General features: G+C 42.3%; 1 protein-coding gene across 11 annotated transcripts in view; it reads left to right on the forward strand.

Annotated features, from left to right (window-relative positions):
- KIAA1217 (KIAA1217 ortholog) overlaps positions 1-19,191 on the forward strand; it is a 374,019-nt gene that overhangs the window by 215,392 nt on the left and 139,436 nt on the right. Inside the window, exon 2 of one of the 11 annotated variants that reach the window (XM_075419529.1) lies at positions 5,784-5,918. The exons of the other annotated variants lie outside the window; for them this stretch is intronic. The gene's annotated coding sequence lies outside the window, so the exon portion shown is untranslated. The remainder of the gene's footprint in view (positions 1-5,783; positions 5,919-19,191) is intronic. 11 annotated transcript variants of the gene reach the window in all.

Genomic DNA, 19,191 nt, shown 5'->3' on the forward strand with positions numbered 1-19,191 from the left:
TACTTGTTCAGCTGATGGGCCATGGCATGGAGGCTTTCTCTGCAAAAAAAATAGGAAAAATAGAACAAAAGCTCATCCAGATAGAACTGAGCCAAAGGTGGGTATTCAGGCCTGTAAGCACAACAGGGACGCATTTGGATAGGAAGAAGGCCGTCCACCTGCCAGCTTCAAACACTTCTTGTCCTCAGGAAAGACAACTCTTGTCTTAGCTCTTCATCCAAGATTGGGAGGTAACTCCTGAAAGCGTGTACGGTGATGTTTGTGCAGCAAGGGTTAAGGGCACTGTCCAGGCAGCCTTCACAGCACCCACGTGGGCAAAGCATTGCAGTTGTGGGATTTTGACTCATTCCTCTGATGGTGCAGATAAGCCATAAGCCATGGCTAGATGGCAGGAATTTCCCTGGTGAAAGGAAATTGCCAGGTGGTTTAAAGCCACTATGTCTAACTCTACCCAATTTCCTTGCTGTGGTGCTGCAGGAGGAGGTGGAGGGGTCATGGCAAGTGCTGGCACCGTCCGGTGGTCCATGGCTGCTGACAGCTTCCAGGGGACACCAGGAGCTTAGAAAGCGCATGGGCTGCTCACAGTTGTACCAGGGCTCCCAGGTCAAGAGTTTATTACGGGAGCACAGAGGCAGTTACCTCCCCACTCAGCTCCCTAAATTCAGCCAGACCTGTCGTTCACGTAAGTTTAGTCATGATAATTTTAATAGTATCTGAAAAGCTCAGATACTGGTTCACTGAGGCAGAGTAGTTACATTTGACAGGCACCCACATAAAATGGGATGAGAACAGTGTAAAAACCTTGGAACTAACAGATCTGAGAACATCCTTCAGAATTTCTGCTGAAACCATAAAAATGGACAGGGTGATTTTGCTTTTTGTTAAAAAACAGCAGACAAAACAGATGGGAGATATCTCAGATTTGTGTCTTCTTAATGTGAAGCACCAAAGGGTGTTTTTTCTGTTTTTCATTTTGAGCATGGGAGTGGAGGTAGGCTAATGGGTTTTGTTTTAGCCTCCAGTTCTTACATGTCGTGCACTTGAAAACAGTGTTTTTCTCCTCCTTTATACCAGATGTTACACTCTGGAGAATAATTTCTTAGTGTTTTCCAAGTTCAGTGAACTGCCTCGTATTTTAATGATGTTGGTTAGGAAATGTACCAGTTCATAACCAATGATGTACCTAAGGCAGTTTATGCGCTGCAGTATGGGATCCATCACAACTGCAACAGCTTAGGAAGATGGAACTTGATCCTTTTGGACAGCTGTGTACTTGCACTGAGGAGGGGCAATCAAAAGAGGAAGGATGACACTGATTTTTTTTACATGATGAGAAGTGAGGGAGTTTGCAGCTATTGAAACAGTTCTTCGGGATTTACAGGGTCTGAATGATCCCCAGGTTGCAGGGGAGCACACAGTAAGTTCAGATGGTTGGTGACTTGCTGGAGCTGAGTATGTTAAGGTAATTTAGATAATATTTGTGAGCATATTTTTGTGCTTTTACAGGGATGGCTTAGTGAAATACCAACAATTTCGTGATGGATTTCGTTTGTCTTCCCTTTGTGAACAGGATGTAGCACTAGGCATTTCTCTGAAATTCTCAGCTCCATTTCCAAGTATTATTTCCAACAAACTGATTGTTGAGAGATCATTTACTACTACTCATTCCATTACACTTTTTCCTTTGTTTTGCAACATGTTTCTCTGCTTCCTTCTTTCATGTTCTTTTATGTACCCATTAAGCCCTAAACAAGCTGCTTGAAAAAGTTTGTCCCTTAAGATTTTCTGCTTTTAAATCCCTCTTGCAGACTGGCACATTCCTCTGTGAGATCTGTTCGTACCGTGGCATCTTTATGGACTAACCTGATGCAGCTGCACGGCTAGTTAGCACAAGCAATCTTGCTAATTAATAGAGGCTCTCCTTAGGGAGTGGAATCTACAATTCAATACTCACCCTGAAGGAGTTACCTAAATTGGATCAGATGACCTGTGTCTTAAAAATGCCCGCTGATTTTTAAGGGAACCCACAGTGAAAAGCTCAGCTATGGGAATCTACAGTGTGAGTGCCCTGGGTTAGGGAAGATCAGTGTTTGAAAAGTTTCGTCTTCTAAGAGATTTTAATTAGTGAAATTAGTGCATTGCCATCCTTTGCTTGTTTTTCTTAAAGTTTGAGCTCTGTGGGGAAGGGGCCGTCTAACTTCGTGTTTGCCCAGTGCTTAGTGCATAGTGGATACTGTCATGATGTTAGTTAATTAGGGTAATAACAATTTTTAGAACTTGGGGTCAAGTCTGTCAAAACCACAGGTGTTACTGGGCAACACAAGGGCTGCAAAACTCAATTCAAAATTCAGAATTCTTATGCAGGATTCTGTCCTGATGTTCCTCTGTAAAAAATATTGAGATACCTGATGATCTTTTAGACAGTTTTCGAACAGCTGCATCAACCAGGTTACAAACAGAAAGCATAAAGCACTGTGGAATGATGTGTTTCCTTTATACAGCGACACTATTGTGCCAGTAGTTAAAAAACTAGTAGATAGAAGAAACAAAATATGGTTAGGTAGTTTAAATATGAGGATATATAAAATGTCACACAGGGTATAGAATCAAATAGTAGCTGGGAAGGATGCCAGAAAGACTTATGGTTTCAGTTCAGAAGTGCTTATAGTTACATGTCTTTTTTTTTTTTTTTAATTAAAGTACCATTTTTTTCTCCAATGGCCTTTCCTTCAAGGGCTTCTCATGTAGTTGTTTATTAGTAAACAGCTGCTTGCAATGAAAGACAATTACTTTATAGCCATAGTGGTTTCTGCTGGATGTGTTTGTTGATTGGGGACTGCTTGCACTTCTGTTTGTTCTAATATAATCCAGAGAAGAATATGTAAGTATTCTTGAACTAGGCAGATAACTTGCAGAAAAGCTATATAAGGACCAGACAACAACCATGATTATACATAGAGCTAGAGACCTTTAGAAATCCTCAAAGTAAAATAACTCATTAGAGTTTACTAAATGCACATGCTCGTATGTTAGCTTTTATATATATATTATATATAATTACTATCTATATATTATCTGCCTATATATTATGTGTGTGTATATATAAAAGTAAAGATTTTTACAAACGTTTATTGAGCTCTGTCTGTGAGGTAGGTGCTTGAGAACACTGAGAAGTAAGATGCTTGATATTTAGGTACAGCAGTATCAGAATTGCTGGTGTTGTCAGCTGGTGTCTTGTTCAAACTGTTTAAAACATGGGATTTATTGGAGAATGAAATCTGTAAGATTCAAATAATTTTAAAAATTTGTATATAAAAATACAGTTCAGGTCTAGAAGATACAAATTCATTAAAGTACAGTTACATAGTAACCGCTCTTTTGTTGAAAATTTGAGGCTAGATGATGGTAGCTGAGTGCCTGATACAAGTTGGTCTTTCAATTGGGATGGTTTTGTCCAGTGCAGAGTTGAAATGGGATTGAAATCTGGGAGTTTAAGATTTTATATAGACTTGAAGCTTGCTAAACAGAGGACAGATGCCAAGCTACAGTATTACTCATGTTGGTCATCTCAGTGTATTCTCATAGCTTTGAATAATCAGGAAAATACTGTCTCTATGATGTGGAAAAAAACAATTTGACACCAACAGGTCACTATAGGTTCACTTGATTTGCTTTATTGAGTTACAGGAGATATTTGATATAGTAACCTGAAAGGCTGAGCTTCTGTGGACATCATAATTAGACTGTTATATCCTAGTCTGTAGATGATTTTTTTTTTTTTAATGTTTTGGTATTTTGAAGTGAAAAATTTGTATTTTTTTTCCTTATGCTTGCATAAGATGAACTGCATAATAACTCTTTAGGGATATGTCTCAAAATAATTAACAAATGGTTGCTAAAGGCTGTCCGTAAAGAACTGTAAAATGATCTTCAGAGTTGATCTTAACATGGCAGGTGAGGGTCAGTTTAAATAACTGTAAAATGTAGCACATAAGGAAGACTAATCTTAACTTCATATTGTAAAATGGTAAGCACTGAGCTGAGGATTACCACTCAGAAATAAGATCTGGAGGTTATTATAGATCCCTAGAAATGCCAATGCAGTGTTTAATAAAAATCAAAAAAGCAGATCTGATCTTTGTAGTTATTAGAAAGAGAGAACAGAGAACAAGACAGAGAGAATCACCTGCTGCTATAAATTCATGGGGAGTGTGTGGTGTGTGCAGTTCAGATGTCTCTAACACCAAAAAGGTGGAGTAGAACTGGAGGACAAGTTTTGGAGAAGAACACCAATGGTGAAGTTAGGGAGCAGCTCCAGGGACAAGTCAGCACAGTAACAAGTGAGATGACCGAGTGGGATATCATGGAGGGGCGGAAGAATACACAAGTTACAGAGCTGCAAATTTCTAGCGACTGGGGGAGACTTTTAGGGTAGCATCACTATTTGCATCCCTGTTCTTAACCTCTTCCCTAGGTATCTGCTTCAAGCTGGTGGTGGAGACAGGCTACTGGAGTAGGTGGACCTTTGGTCTGGTCCTTGTATTCCTGAAAGAATCTCTAGGCCACAGTAATCCCTGGTGGCTAGGATGAAGTACAATGCAACACCAGGAGAAGCACCAGGTTTGAGGAGAAAAGGGAAGACTTTACCAGCCCAAAATGTCTCCAGCTCTCCAAATCTCACCAGGCTGTCTTTCTCCAACTGCTCCTCAATATCCTGCTTCGAGTAGTTTTTCTTATCGCCAGAAGATTGTTGTTTTTTGTCAGTATTTGCTCCTCTGGCATGCTGTTTGAACTGTTCCTTGAGGGTGCTTTGACCATCTGTTTCCATGACTTGCACAAGCAGTTTTTCAGTAGCTGGTCTGCGATGCAAATGAAAGCCTGGTTGCGTGCAGCTGGCTTGCTCTGTTCAAAGTTTGAAAAGTCAGAGGAGTGGGAGGCAGGAGTGTGTTGCTGAAAATTTTCCATCCCCATCCATACTTGTGTCGCACGAAGTTAAACTCTCACCTACTTAGTGACATGCAGCTTATATCATCTTACATACGAGCTTTGACTTTGTACTGCTAAATTGAGCTTAAGCTTGTGAGACTCAAATGTCAGAAGGCTAGAGTGGGTCAGAGCAGCAGAAGAGCAGAAGTTAAAGTTTGTCATACTATTAAATTTGTGCTTTACTATGCATAGCTGCTGTTGCCTTTAAAGAAACACTATTGACTAAGAATTGGCACTTTGCTTGAAAAAATTGTGCAAGTGATAAATGAAATTATTAGACAGAAGGCTTAGAGAAAAATTTCCTTTGATTTCAGCTTATTAATCTTCTTGCTGACATTTGTTGTACATTTGGTCAATAATTCATCTCTTGTTTGACTTGTTGGAGTTTTTTTCAGAAGAAAACATAACTGTAAATCCACAGCAGTAATAGGTAACCCAGTAGTCCTAAACTACTTTTCCTTTGCTGACATCTTTTGAAAGAGGAGGTGTCTTGGTGCTGATTTAGAAAGGGGACTGTATTTGCATAACTAATTACAAATTCAATTTAGAAGAAGTTACCATTACTCAATGTGCATTTTTAATGCTAATAGGATTCCATGGTCTGAGTTCTGTTTCTCCCCTAAGAAAGCATACATATGCAATAGAAAACTTACTTTGTAACACATTTATCTAAATACTCTGACTGTTCAGTAAGATTGTTATCCACACACAAGCTATGTGTAACTTTGGAGACTTGTTTATGGGGGTAAAGACCTTTCTTTCTAGGATACGCTCTGAGTGCCTCTACTGTTTTTCAGCACTTTGTTATGTTGTTGTGGTCGCAGAAGTTCATCGAAACCCAAATGAAGTGGACAAAGAATTTGCTTGTGACCTGTGATCTCTTTCTTTCTATGGACTCACTCGTGAACTAAATCTTCCTTTGATAGTGGTTGGTAAGAGTAGCATGTGGACTTGAAATCCTTAAAAATTATTCTAGCTAAAGAGCAAAAAGAATAAATGCATGTTTCGTGGCCTGCTTGTGAATAGCTTTGCCTGAGATCCTTGATCTCCAGGTTTACAAATCAGGTAAGAGGAGTGTGCCTGATCTGCTTTTGAGGTTTGTGGCCAAGTGACTTTCTGGTTCCCTTTCCTGGAGGTTTTGTGGCCAGCAGGGAGTAAGTAGGGGTTTTGGCTCTTAGTGATCAAGAACTTTGTGTCAAAACATAAAAAAGATGAAAGTATGTAAAATTGACAGTAGTCTGGTGTATAGTTTAGTTTAGTCATAATTCTGGCTCTTTTTTTTTTATGTGTAATTACATCCAGAAGTGGATAGCTTTCAGCTGTATTTAAATTGTTCCTTGCTACTTGAACATAATAAGCTACATGCAGAGTTGATTCTCGGTGTGATCCTCACGTGGTTTCTTCAGATTCCAACTTCAAAACAGAGTCTGTTGTTGAGCACACTTGCTGTACCTTTCTTGCTTGCATGAGGCTCTTGAACTGACGCTTTCTAACTCCAGAGCTTCTTTTTCCTGAGATTGCCTCAGAAGAAATCTCAACCAAAGGCGGCTTTGCTGAGATTTATAGAGGAGGTGAAGTAAGATGTGAGGGAGAAAAGAAAATAATGTATTATTTTTCAAAAATGAAAATAATCCATTCCTATTCCAGGTCTTGGAAATCTTGTCCAAGCTCTTATGAATGTCACTATCTAGGTGCACTGATCATGCATGCAGCATCTTATGTTCAGTACTGTTTAATCACCAACACTAAAGTTCAAATTTCATCCCTGTGGCAAGCAGCGTCCTTCTGGCCAGCTTTTATTGGATTAACAGAAAGAAGGACGACTTACTACATGTGTCTCCGATGAGGCAGAGGTATTTCCAATTTCTAGAAGAACACAATGAAAGAAGCACGTTCCGCTCCTTGCCTTTTCACGAGACCTTTTGGGGCCTTGTGGGTCTGCTGCTTCCTCCTTCAGCAGCAGCTGCAGCCTTCAACTGGTGGCCTGGCTGGCTGGCCATCACTCACATCAACACATCTCTCCCACTACATAAACCATAAAGCTCATCATAGAAGCAAGCACTAAGCTGGATAAAGTTTAGTAAATTTAGTGGCATGGAGTGAGGAGTGTTTTGGACAGAAAGGTAGGCTCAAAGGGCAGGAATGGAAAGATACCCAGCTTTAAAACGGCTTTCTTCCTTCTGCCCTGAGAACAAAGGTGCCCTGTGAGCAGCTCTTTGTGGCTCAGTCATCCTGAATAGTTCCTCTGGAAGAAAGAGAGGAGCAGAGAGCAGGGACAGGCTTGGTTCCTGGCTCTTCCGTAAGAGAGTAAGACTCAAACCAGTCCCTTGGTCACATGACATTGCTGGAGGAGCAGGTCTCTGAGGAGCAAGTCTTGGGGAAAAAAAAGCACAAGAAAGAAATCTGGTAATAGATACATTCAATATAGGGAGGGGGTTATATAAGTTTTTTAACTTTTTTTTAAAAAAACTTTATTCATGGGAAATTCTGTCTAGTAAAGAAAATAAGCAGAGGAGACACAAAGGGAAATTCTGCCTCTGTGCAGTAGGAAATGCCATAAATGCGTTCCCAGTGAGGTGTAACCATTGTACACAGCAAATACAAACCCAAACTTTTCAGGAAAAACATGAGCCCGCAAATAGTCTCTGTGGTTAGAACAAGTTACATTTAATCCTGTTCTAGCAGCAGCAGAAGCACAGCTGGGCTGCCCTGTGCGGGTCATTGGTTAGTTCCTCAGGCAGCTCCCAAAGGCATTTTGTCTTTGTCCTCGTGCCTTTGAGCATTTGCAAGGTGAAATTGCACCATGTCCTGTGGCTTTGCTAGCTTTGCCGTTTGCAGGGTGTAAATAAGACAGGACATGATTCGATCGAAAAAGAGGTTTGGACATACTTCTGCTTATTGCTGTGATCCAGGGGGAAGCAAGTAAACCTCTTCGTTATCTGCTAATGCTGGAAACAGAAAGCAAATAACTCCAGGGTGGAAATAAAAAGGCAAGTCAGAAACCGCGTTACACATCGGTGGCGTCTCGCTGGCTGCCTTTGGTGCGGTGCTGAGCAGTGCTTACGAAACTGTGCCCTGCATTTATACATGTCACATCTGATTTACAAACCTGGTGGCTGAGTGGCGGGTCAGAGCCTCCCCGCCCTGGTGCCAACAGACCCATTCCCTCTCCTCTGCAACCGCTGCCGGGAGCCTTTCCGGAGCGTGCCGTCGTCTGACGAATGATGCGGGCACCGAAGTGACAATATGTGCAGCAGAAGCACAAATTGGCGTGATTTAGTACAGTGGGTAGGCAAGCTCTGTCACTGAGGCCTGTGACAGGGAACTTAGCATTTCCCATTCTTTAAAAAACTTAGGTCTGGTGGAAGTGGCTGTACGTGACACTGCTGCATTTGCTGGTCCTGTCTTCCTGTTTGTCTGCATATCTCATCCTGGCATGGATATTCTTTAGTCTGGGAAAGTATTGGGCTTTTAAAGAGGGAATTTGGTGTCTTTTCCTAAGTGTTTGTAAAGAAGGACAGTATTGCTGAGTGAGAATCAAGCATCTTGATTTCCAGTTTTGTAGAGATGCTCCAATGCTGATGCAGACCTGAAGGAAGGTTCTCTCACTTGCCACAAAGGTGGCTGGAACGATTTGGAAGTTGATCTCTCTCTTTCTCAGAGAAAATGTTCAAGAAGTGCTGTCCTGGCCCTGGTGTTTAGATTTTAAGATCTACTCTTCTTTTGCAGCCGTCTTTGAGATAGCTGATCTGTGTAGCAGTTGAGTGCACCATGGCCCTGAGATAGAGACATGAGGTTTGGGATGATGCTAGGCAGAGAATGCAACAAGGTTGCTTCCTCTTCTTTTGGGGTTCTTGTTCACTAAAAGATCTCAGGACTGGCTTAAATGTGCTTTAGCCTGTCATGGACCGTGTGGAAATGAAGACGAATACCAGAACACTGACAGCATTAAGTGGAGAGAAGTTATTATTCACGATGTTCTTCAGAAATTAAAGTGCAACTTAAATTTTAAGACCTTAGCTTAAGTCTAGCAAGTAAATCTCTGTTAAGACAACAAGAATGGGCCGTTGCTTACCAGTAATCTTGGAAACAGGCAGAATGAAGGAGGGGGTTCTGCCTTCAAACTAGGCAAGTCCTCAAGTGCAGCCTGATGGCCACCGAGAAGCTTGCCCGCTGACTGCTCCACACTAGCTAAAAATACATCTCCCCTATTTCCCCCGGGCCATTTTGTTCAGATCTCATGAGTGTCCTTGTTAACCAAATTTAAGAAGCCAACTCACCGTGAGAGAATCCCAGAAGGAAGACGAGTGGCCTGTAATCCACTCTTAACAAGTGCGGAGATGAAGACCAGGCAGTTTGTGGACTTGCCCAAGGACTCCAAGGGAGTGGCAGCGAAGGCAAGATCTGGGGCTGCTCCACAACCCAGGGGAGCACCACAGTGTGAACAGAACTGGCTCTTCAGGACCATGACCTCCAGGGGCATGGAGAGTCCTGTCCATCTCCTGCTGCTGTATGATGAGGTTCAACAAGGGCAAATGCAGAGTCCTGCACCTGGGAAGGAACAACCCCATGCATCAGTACAGGCTGGGGGCGGACTTGCTGGAGAGCAGCTCTACAGAGAGGGACCTGGGTGTCCTGGTGGACGACAGGTTGACCATGAGCCAGCAGTGTGCCCTGGCTGCCAAGAAAGCTAACGGGATCCTGGGATGCATTAGGAGGATTGTGGCCAGCAAGTCAAGCGAGGTTCTCCTTCCCCTCTGCACTGCCCTAGTGAGGCCCCATGTGGAGTACTGTGTCCAGTTCTGGGCTCCCCACTTCAAGAAAGATGAGGAGCTGCTGGAGAGTGTCCAGCGGAGGGCTAGGAGGATGGTGAGGGGACTGGAGCATCTCTCCTATGAGGAGAGGCTGAGGGAGCTGGGCTTGTTCAGCCTGAAGAAGAGAAGGCTGTGAGGGGACCTTATAAATGCTTACAAATATCTGAAGGGTGGGTGTCAGGAGGATGGGGCCAAGCTCTTTTCAGTGGTGCCCAGTGACAGGACAAGGGGCAATGGGCACAAACTGAAGCACAGGAAGTTCCGTCTGAACATGAGGAAGAACTTCTTCCCTCTGAGGGTGAAGGAGCACTGGAACAGGCTGCCCAGGGAGGTGGTGGAGTCTCCTTCTCTGGAGATATTCAAGACCCGCCTGGACAAGGTCCTCTGCAGCCTCCTGTAGGTGACCCTGCTTCGGCAGGGGGGTTGGACTAGATGACCCACAGAGGTCCCTTCCAACCCCAAACATTCTGTGATTCTGTATCCGTTACACTGGAGGCACCATGCGGTCTGGGAGCGAGACCCAGAGTAAACCTGGGGTTTCTGACAAGGGTCAGTGCCGTGGCACGAGAGAGGCCCGCTGGTCAGCCTTGTCCTGGTCCTTTCAGATCTTACTCAAAGACTTGTAATTACATTTGGGTTGAATTTAAATAATATATGAAAAGCCAAGTCTATGATTGTGTATTTAAGTACAGCCACTACTCTGCTTTTCTGGTTTAGTGAGGATTATGTGAATCAAAAATACCTTACTCATCTGCAAAAAGGCTTAGTCCCAGAAAATCATGGCTTTAATTACAGGAAATAATCATAAACTATTTTATGTGCAATTAAAGACACTTTCTTTTGGAGATATTTTTGTAATTTGTGTTTTTTCCTAAAACCAATTATCCAAAATATTATACTCTTTCATGCCTGCAGTGCAACTTTGACTTCCATATACATTGCTTTTTTTAAGTGAAACTTGTTTTATGTATAATTGAATCTGGAGACTATTTTACTTTTATCTGGGTAATGGATTAATAGGTCAGATTGCAGCTGCTGGTTAGTAGTAGCAGCTAGCAGTTTTGTGCTACAGTTTTGTCATTTCGATAATTGTATTAATTTAGAATGTAAATTGACACAATTACAATGGCATTTTTTAAAATGTCAACATCTTTTATGTTAATGTTTAATCAGGCTTTAATCAAATGCTGAAACTGTTTGAAACACAAAATACCTTTCATACTGAAATTTAATATAATGCTGGTCCAGAGCTCATTAGTCTGATGGGAAGACCAACATTACTTTGGACCATACTCATAATTTTATCGATCTGTTGAAACAGAAGGACAACATTCAAATTAAGATTGAACAGTGGTGTGGCCCAGAGCTTTCCCAAGCAGCTACAAATAAGTAGTGGAGCATTTTGTGGAAGTGGTAGGCTTGAAGGCTAGGGAAAATGTGTCCTGAAGGATATGTGCCCCTGTAGTAGCTACAGCCTGTGGCGTGGGAAGAAGGGAAAGGAAGAAATTTTGTCGTTTTGTTCTCAAAGTGACAGTTCAGGGAAGATACTTTGTCTGTAATGGATATCTATGAATCGGGCACAGAAGCTAAGCAAACATCAAGGAAAACATCAGCATGATCCTTTCTGCTTAGCAGCTGGGATGAGGAGCTGTGCTGCTGTCAGTCCAGTCTCAGGCCGGGGCCCCACTGATGCCAGTGCTCCTGCCCACTTGTGGCAGGGGCCTTATGTCCCTCATGGGCGATGGGTCACAGTTCCTAACTCAGCTGTTCGCTTGAAGAGAGAGATCACCCCAAAGAGAGAAGGGCACGGAGGCTGTCTTGGGAAATTGTGGGCTGAGGGGGAACAAGCAGCACATCTTAAAAAAAAAAATGATGTCCCTTCCCAGAGAGCTTTGGTGTTGGAAGCATTTGATTGTTCTCTGTAAATTTATTGGGTGAAAAAGAGGGGCACAAAGGGCCGAGTTAAAGGAGAGTGCTGGCGTAAGGCCAGCTGCTATGTGTTGGCTTGGGTGAATTTAGGCAAGAGGCTCTTGCTGCCGGGGTAGGTGGAACACCATTCTGGAGCAGTGTGAGCAGAGGTTGCTTCCAAAAATCAATCACCTCCTATGCCTGATTGCCTGCAAGGAATGGACGTGGTAATCCAGCAAAAGTTGTTATGCCTCTGTGCTCTCAAGGCCATTACAGCTAAGCCATCCCGGTGCCGTCCTCCTTAGTAAATGCATGACTGGATTATTGGATATGGCTGGATGATGGAAAAGCTGTCAGTTTTCTAGAGGCTGCCTTGGGAAACCTTCTGCCTCAAAACCCAGTCTGCCTGTGAAGCGGATTTTGCGGGACCATGTTGCACCACCGACGGGCAGGGCAGGCACTGGCGCACCTCCGTGAGTATTGCTCATGCTTTCGATCAGTCCTGGCCTGAAATGCAGTCTGGGGAATTTAGGGAATCTTTTAATTCAGCTGTCAAAACTATGCAAACTTAATTATAGCCTAGATTTGACATAAAAGCTTAGACACAGTGTTTTCCCTCAGCATGTGTATCTGCTGTTGGAAAGCTTCAGCCCATAAATCTGTGCAGATAATGCGGATAGGGAAAAATCACTAACAAAACATAGTTTTACAGGTGGTTTTAGGTGAATTTTCCATCAGCTTTATGTGCCTGTACCATATCATTATATTCTTTTCTCAGCCATTAACTGCTGCTGCGAAGCATGAGATATTGGATTCCTTTTAGCTTTATCGTTCTCATCTGTCGCCTTTGCACACACGTCTGGTTAATGCACCTTGGTCTCTGGGGTGCCCTGTTGCCCCTGGTTGGGGTGCAGAGGTGGGGGTCCCCAGGCTGAGGAGCGGAGTTCCCCTCGGAGTCCAGGGTAGAGGCGGGGGTTGGGGGACGGAGCAAGCCGAGGCGGCAGCTGGAAGAGCCAAGAGACGGGTTGTGGCTCCTGGTGCCTCTGTCTGTACTTGATATGAGGAATGCTGTGAATGCTGGTGGTAATGGCATCTAGTTAAGTGAATGAGAGCTCTTGGGATTTCAGTTTCTTAAAGGCAAATGGCTATGAAAATGTCTCTGTTGAAGGAGAAAGGCGCAGGCTTCACTGAAGCATGCAAGTGCTACTTGGGAGATGAGGGTATCCAGGGCCACTGGATTCCTCTTTTGTGACCTTGGGCAAGCCATTTATCCAATAAATGTAAGTCAGCTGTTTTGATTAATTTTTACTGCAGCAAGGCTAACTTAGGGTGAAGTTGCACATTATGGCTATACTGTACTAACAACCTACTGTCATAGAATCATAGGTTGGAAAAGACCTCTAAGATCATCAAGTCCAACTGTCATCCCAACACCGCCACGCCTCCTAAACCATATCCTGAAGTGCCACATCTACACATTTTTTGAACACCTCCAGGGATGGGAACTCCACCACTTCCCTGGGCAGCCTGTTCCAATGCCTATCCTTCTCCTCTTTTCTCACACACTGGTTAAAGACTCACTGAAACAGGAGAAAATTAACCTTGGTGTTTGGGAATGAGAGGAGAAGGCAAATTGTTTCACCTTATGCATAGGGAGGGAGATGGGGATATGTGGTGGGGATGGGGGCAGGAGAACCAAGGAGGAGTCCCCCCCCTTCCAGCTGCCCTGAGCTGTTTAATCAGCTGAGCCATAAATTGTGTCTTCAGCCTTGGATTGGTTCAGGATGTAATCCTTCATCTTTGCTCTTCCCAAGGAGTTACTGCTGAAGCTCTTTTACTAATAGCAAAAATATTTATTCAGATACAAGTATAACCATTTGTTTCACTTGTCCTTCCAGAGACACATGAGTAGATCCCATTTAAGTAAATGAGAGTACTGCACACCTAATTAGAGACTGAGTTAAGCCCGCAGTCCTGTGCCAAAATGCTACATCATGAACTAAGATTCGTGGAAACTTAATACCGAGTCTCAGTTCATTTGCTATATTTAAATCAGACTTCTAAAATTAAACGAAAGCCAATACACCCAATAAAATCCTGTAATCCAAGCTGTACTAATAAATCACCTACTGGGATCCTACCGCAGATGAGGGTGAAATTGGAAGTGCATTGATATTAATGTCGTAGCGCCTCTTGACTTCAGTAGATCCAGGATTTCTTTGGTAGTGTGCTTAGAGTCTTAAATTTACTGGCAGAGTAAGTCATTTGGGATTTCCTGTTTCCCCCACAGCCACCGATGATGTGATCAGCTCCTGGGACAGTACTAAAATATACTCAGCTGGATTTCTCTGTCAAGCATCAGCCGCCTACTTCTTTCATCTGCCTCCCAAAGCCGCTTCTCTGTTTCTTGCTGACCTGTCTGCAGCACACACCCTCATTGGGTGCACTGGCTTACTTGGCTTTGGGACTCGTTTCCTAAGAGGAGCAAGTTTATAGGATTAATTATGTGTCTTTTTGTTTGCAAAACTGTCTTGGACACTGATTGAAGTTTGAAAGGAGAATAGCTGTCCTGCAGGTCGCTGGGTAGAGAAGGCAACCCCAAGTGAGCGCCCTACGCCGGCGCAAGCCCGCGGTGAGAGGGAAGCAGAGGCAGCGCTGCGGACAGCTGGCTCCACGCAGCACATACGTTGCTCCGGACTGACCATGGCACGGGTCTTCTGTCCTGAGCCGGGGTGGTGGAGGGAGCGTGGGTGGGTTTCACACTGCCGTGGTGGGAGGATGAGGAGGGGTTAGGGGACAAAGGACACGAACAAAAGGCAAAACAAGCTTCAGAGGTGTAGAACTCCTCTCCCCTGCCAAGCAGTTTTGTTTCATGTGACTTCAGCTCCTTCCACTGAACGGTGGCAATGCGATGATCTTTGCTGAAGTGGCTGATCGCATTTACTTAAGAGGTGGCTAGTGGTGGCAAATCAGCAACAGTTGATTTGCAGCTCCTTCTGTGCTTTGCAAAAGACATGCAAGTTTCATTTGCACTAGCTGATAGAAGCAAGTGAAGAGAAAATAGTTCAGAAGTTAAGTAGGAATTATTAGTATACAGCAATAAAACTTAGAAGACTTATTTCTTGAAGAAAATTTGTTTCTATTATTGCATATTACATTACTGTACATAAATGGTAATTCATTTAATGTCCTTGGAGACAAAATAATATGGAAACATTCATAAATACTAGAAATACATCATTTTTACAGCTTTTGTGCTGAATTATTCCGATTGGATTAATGTGGAGTGTCTAGTATGGTGTTGGTTTAGCAGTAGCTTAGAGGTGGGGCTTATGAGCTGGGAAAAAGGTAAAGTGTATGTTCTGTCTGTGCCTTCTTTTATTCTCTGTGTACCTATATACTCATTGTCTTCAAAAGTATTTGTGGATGTGCACGAGGCACAAAGCTGGCTACTGATGTGTTGACTACTCCCTCCTGCTGGGCTTACCAACTGCTTTATAGAGACTTTTTCATTCATTGTACATTTTTTCCTGGTCTTACCTAAAGATCTTGTTTTCCAGGCTCCTGTACATGTCTTTATCTTTGAAGGTACAGTATTATAGTACAGTGGATGTTAGGCATGTTTCTTGAAGTTAAGCATATATGTGTTTCTGCAAAGTTTGAGGAGAGACAGGGAGACATTGAGCTGACATCTGAATAACAAATACCTTCATTTTCTGTAGAGGTGAGAAGTGAGATGTTCCTTAGAAGGTTGCAGACAGGTTTCATGGACAGCAAATGCACCAAGGACAGATCTATGAGCACCTTTTGTCTGCTAGAACAGAGCATAAATGTGTCTATTCTTATATATCACAGTAATGAGGGCAGTGCAGTGGCAAGCAGACACCTGGCTGACCATCAGATTAAAGGAGTGAGGAGAAAATTCATCATTCTTCTTTGATCTTGTAAACCAAGCTTATGGTTCTAGTGTGCCTGAAATTAGGGTAGGGAAAAAGGATGTACTGGGAATGATCAGAAATTAGATTGTAGTGGTGTGTTAGTGATGAAAAGGAGAATTCAGTTAGAATGTTTACTCCCTTATTTACTTTCTTTTCTATGAGGGAGTGTTTCTTTACTGTTTGATGGGTAGGATTCATCGGTAGCCCAGCTTGCTTACCCCACCCCTCCAATCTGTGTGTGTCAGGAGAAGGGTCCTACATAGAATTGTTCCAGAGTGCAGTCTTTGCTGCCTGCAAGGAGCAGTGGAGAGAATCATTTAGTGCTTGTATAGTGCCTTCTCTAGAGACAAGCTCCTGCCTCTAAGGTCTTCCTTCCTGTTCATTATTTAATATCCATTTTATTTTGGGCACAAAAAAAAACCCCAAAGAGAAATGGGCACTGTTCTCCACGTGAAGTGCTTCTCTCCTACAGATACGAAGGAAATAGTTTCTTTTCCACAGAAAGAGTAGCCAGGGGCCTTTTAGCCAATTACTGCCGTTGCATGTAGACCACAGCAAAAGAGGGATTACTGCTGCCTTCTGTAATGAACATTAACCACTGCTGTGCTACACAAATGGACCTTTTATATTTTATCTACTTTGATATTTTAAGGAAATGAGAAGTCTTGAAATTACAAAGCTGTGGTAATGAGGTGAGTTATCACCACATGGTTATTATCAAGAGCATTTTCTTTTTATACTAATGTGTGTTAGAGAAGAGTCATGTCGCTTGTTCGCCTTGGAAGGAAAACCATTCAAGCTTACTCTTGTCAGATTTCTGAGAAGAATAAAACATTGTTATTGTTTGCGAAAGAGAGATGACCTAATCGAACCTGTCCACCAGCTGTCTTGCTGGAAGCCACACGTAGTCATGGCTCATGGCATGCCTGAGGTTTGTGTAATTCCACCTTCAGCTCCTCAGCAGGTTCAGTTGCTGGTGCTGACAGTCAATTCTGCGTTTGTTATTTCCAGTGAAGTTACCTTATTTGCAATTAATCAAACAGTGGAAAAAAAAGTTCTGCTTGGGTGTTTTGTGACCAAGATAGACATTGCTTGTAAGGCACGAATGCTGGCAATGAACTGCAGCAGTTCTTCTGTAGAAGCTGGTAAACCTGGAAGTGAAAGATGCTATTTAACACTCACTATGTCCCTTAAGTAAGGTTATTTTAAAGGATATCCCTGTTCGTGGCCTCATGTCCTTCATGCTGCTTTTGGAGTAGACTGACCATAGATGGAAGCTGATGTAGATGCAATTAATTGCAGATAGACCATGCGCTGAAATTTTATACAGTAACAGCTGCAGGCAGAGTTTGTAAATCAGTATTCACTGTGACTTCTGCATTAAACTTGTTTTCATGCAAAATCCTGTAATTGTGTTTTGTGCATCAGTCAGTGAGTTTTCACTGAGAACAGCCAGATGCGTAAGGACCTTTGCGGTAGTGCCGTGCTCCAGAGTCACTAGCACAAGCACGGAGCCATCTGTTTGAAGACTCTTGCAGCCTCTTTGTTGAGTTACAAGCATGAAACTACATTTCTCTCAAGTGAAACTGTGGAGCGAACCAAGACGACCCTTTTCAGTGTTACACTGTAGTGTATACTTGCAGTGTAGTGTTACACTAAAAAGTAGTGTTACACTACTACTTTGTACTGTCAGGACACTGCAAAATTAATCAGTGTGTAAAACAACATATGAGCTTTCTAGAACTGCATATGGTGAGTTTTAGTTTATATTTATTTAACAACATTTGTAAGGTGCTATGACCTGTTTAAATATCTATGTATTTTTGTCCCTGTCTACTTTTAACGTAGAAACTCTGAGATGCTTGTGGATGCCATGTATAAAGCTTTTAGGTACTACAGGGCTTGTATTAAACATCTCAGTGTGCCCAACAGCTTTTACAACAAGCAAGAAGAACCTAAGGGAAAGTGGGAAACTTCTTATTCTCTGATAAGGGATTGTTTGAAATTTTTTTCTGACAAAAGACAAATTCCTAAGACGTTTGTGCCACTTTTAAGCCCAGCAAAGTAACACATTGGGATTGTAAGCTAATTGGAAAGCAGATTTTAGTAATTGTTTGAGCATCAAGAACAAAGGCACTTAAAAATCAACAAAAAAGGAGTGCAATTAACTTTGTAAAGCTTGACAAAAGCTTTATGAAAGCAGACCAGATACTGCACGGCTGGATATGCTACTATAAAGGATCTGAAAGAACTACAGAAGTAGAAGCTGTGGGATTCTTCTAGACGTGTGAAGTAAGGCCTTGCATTGTTATGTGGGCAAGGCTGTTTTTCTTGGCCATAATTTAGGAACGATTTTGTAGGTTATCATCAACAAAGTAGAACTTGAATAACAAATCTTGGTTATAATCATCATAATCTGTTCCTGTTGAGGAGGGACAGAAGGAAAAAAGCTTACTGTAAAATAGTTTATTTGGTGAAAAAAGGTGTCACTTATTTGTTTAGAATAGCTCAGCATTTAGGTGGATTTTTTTTCTGTTTAGTGATTCATGATCATCTAGTCTGCTTTAAGAGTTCCTAACTCAATCATACTGCAGTAGTGAGCTCTCTGTACTGTACTACTTAGTATCTCATATCTGCTTTGAGTTCCATTCTGAAATGGAGTAATTGTATGTGTTCTCCGTATTGTGTACCTGCCTTAAGAAATTGTTCTGTATAGGTCTTTAGAACAACTTTTGCTTTGTCTGGATAAAAACTGAGAAGGTGGTAAATTTCTAATATGTGGGGATGAAAGAAATGCAAATTTGTGAGCAAGAGGGGTAAGAGAGGTGTATGTATTTTCATTTGCAACAGAAGGAATATCAAGCATAATAGCTATTGCTTCTGTTTCTTTGCTTGCTTTTTTTCTTCTTCCTTTGTTTGGAAGGAAAAAACATAATTTAAGTGAAAATTATTACATGATCTAGAACCTCTTCATTTATTTTATCACCCAGATAGTTTGCTGCCCAAACATACTCAAATTCCACAGTTTTCCAAGTTCTGATGACCCCACTTGTGTCCATATTTTCCCAGTTGCATCTAAACATAAAATTTGCATTCTGATTTGGTAGCATTTTCGATAATTTAGAAAATGTTAATACATTGGTTTGGAGGAATGAAGTGGCTTATAAAAACTTCTTTTAAGTGGCTGACTTAATATAACACAGTCATTAGAAAGTCATCCAGCAAATTTGTTGGTCTTCAGATGAGTTTCTTAGTGCACGAAGGTTTTGTGGGGCACAGTGCTGTGGGGCCGTTCCATAATTGCCTTCATTTACACAGTTTTGGTCAATTGCATTTCAGATTCAGGAGGATTGACGTTGTTCTGCTGTGAATCATAGTGCTTCGTTATGGCATTTGCACTGACAGTTATGGGAGAGATGTGCTGAAAGTCTCTAGGCTGCATCAGCATTTTCAAACTCCCACATGCTTCTTCCCATTTTTATTAGGATCTCCTCAAAGTCGGTTACACACCCTCTTTCAAACTGCTCTGTGTAACTCGGGTCTGT

Source organism: Opisthocomus hoazin, chromosome 4 (genome assembly GCF_030867145.1).
Source record: "Opisthocomus hoazin isolate bOpiHoa1 chromosome 4, bOpiHoa1.hap1, whole genome shotgun sequence".
Lineage (NCBI taxonomy): Eukaryota > Metazoa > Chordata > Aves > Opisthocomiformes > Opisthocomidae > Opisthocomus > Opisthocomus hoazin.